Genomic DNA, 2,361 nt, shown 5'->3' with positions numbered 1-2,361 from the left:
GGCTCGAATACCTACATGTTAGTGAAAACAACTTAGGCCTAATACTTGCCAAATAACCAACATTTTAAGTAGCAACTCTTGCTATAGACCTTGTTACGTGTCGAAAAATAAATTATAGCAACTATCTCTGGCCTTTCAAGATTATCGACCTGTCTCAGATCGAAAAAGATATTTTTCAAGACAGGACATATGATATAGAAATGAATCATCACTTTACGTATACAAAGATAACTCATAGTACCACAAACCTCGTTACGTGCCAAAAAAAGATGTTCTTTAGAACAGGACATAAGGTGTAAGAATAATCTTACGTATACAAAAGATGAGCCCAAACTCCAAAAGGTCCATTATCGAAAAAAAAAAATTGTATCGTATAAAGAGACGATGTAGGACTCCAACAGAGCTAATTATGTATCATTATATAGAAAAAATATCTTTATTCGATGTATTATGTATCTCGACAGACCCAAAATCGAAAAAATATATCTAAAACTAATTATATATCTTTACAAAGAAGAAAATATATCTTAGTTGGATGTATGAAGAGCTAATTATGTATCTTGACAGAATCAAAATCGAGATTTTTAGTAATTATGCAAAATATCGGGATACTCTATAGTTAAACTCCAAGCTTTCGAATTTAAGTTGTTTGCCCCAAAAAATAATAAGGGAAACGACATAAATAACACTGAATGAAACTATTGACACGAAAATGACCATTGAATTTTAATTTTATTTTCTAGCCATTGGCAGGCAGCTTTATACAATACCAATACTAATATATATATATATATATCCAAATTCTATGCACATCATATTAAAAGCATATTTCATATAACAATGATAAAATTTATTCATAATTCACTGGTCTATTTTTTTCATGAACTGTATCAGTATAATATATGGATTGTATCAATAGGACATATATATAGTATTTGAACTAGTTAGGTCAATATGACCCAAATTATGGAATGACCCTAATATGAAATTTGTTTGGACCGACTGATCATAAATGTCTAATTAATCAAATATGGGCCAATTGTTTTGAAAAGGACCAGTTCATAAAATTGAATAGGAAAAATTATAGAAAGTAACATAATTAAGACTATAATTATAATAAACAGTAACACTTTTGTAAAATTACAGTTTATAGCAAGAGTAACATTATTTTACTCATTAACTAGGTAAGTGCATGTTTTACTCTCACTACTTTACATTTTTCTATTTTCACTCTACTATTCTATCTCCCCAAATATAGCCATATCTTTTACCCTTTTTTTCATCTTATATTTTTATCATTTTACTTTTTTATTTTATTTTATTTTCATCTTTTTATTTTCACTTTATTTTCTCTCTTCTTTTTTATTTTTTGTTTTCTTTTTCATATCTGAAGATAATTATTTCCATGATCTTCAAGATTTCAAAATAAAACATCATTACTGTCCTTTACTTCATTATATCTCTACCTTTTTTTTCTTGTTAGTTTTTTTTCATCTTATTTTTTATCATTTTATATTTTTTATTTTGATTTATTTTTCTTTTTCATTTTTTTCTTTCCACTTTATTTTTTCTCTTCTATTACTCTTTTTTTCCTTTCTCATATCTTTTTTTTCTTTTTATATTTTCGTTTCCTTTTTAAAATTTTATTTTGTTTCTTTTTTTTTCTTTTTTTTTTTTCTTTTCTTTTTGTTTTTTTTCCCGATTTTTTACTCTTCTATCTCTAACTTTTATTTTGAAGAGATAAATATGTATATTACATACACATATTCAAAAAATATACAAAATACAAAGCCATACAGATCTGGATATGTATTAACAATACAAAACATACATATGTATTTACGAAATACATACCATATTCATATTAAACAGTAACAAACATAACTACACTATATATCTTCATATGTATTTGCGAAATACAAAAGTGACTCATATAAAATAAGAATATACATATGGATTAGATGTGTATTTTGTAAATACATATGCATTGCTATATGTATTTTATACGGTGTTGGATTTATCTTTGAACTGTACATAATATGTCATTTTAGAGGATAACATATGTACTTATTTTTTTTTTTTTTACCATTTAAGATATGTATCATGTATTTTTTTATTACCTATATGTATATGTATATAATTGTCATTTTTGTTAAAAGACTTTGTGTCCTATATGTTTATATATACATGTGAGTCAGACATGTATTTCTATAAATACATATGCAGATATATATGTATGTTTTTTACCGTAAATACATATGCAGATCTGTATGTCTATTTATTTTATATATTTTTTGAATATGTATATATGATATAGATATTTGTCTTTTAAAAATAAAAGATAGAGATAGAAGAGTAAAA

The sequence above is a fragment of the Capsicum annuum genome, chromosome 10 (genome assembly GCF_002878395.1).
Source record: "Capsicum annuum cultivar UCD-10X-F1 chromosome 10, UCD10Xv1.1, whole genome shotgun sequence".
Lineage (NCBI taxonomy): Eukaryota > Viridiplantae > Streptophyta > Magnoliopsida > Solanales > Solanaceae > Capsicum > Capsicum annuum.
This window is presented reverse-complemented; position numbering follows the sequence as displayed.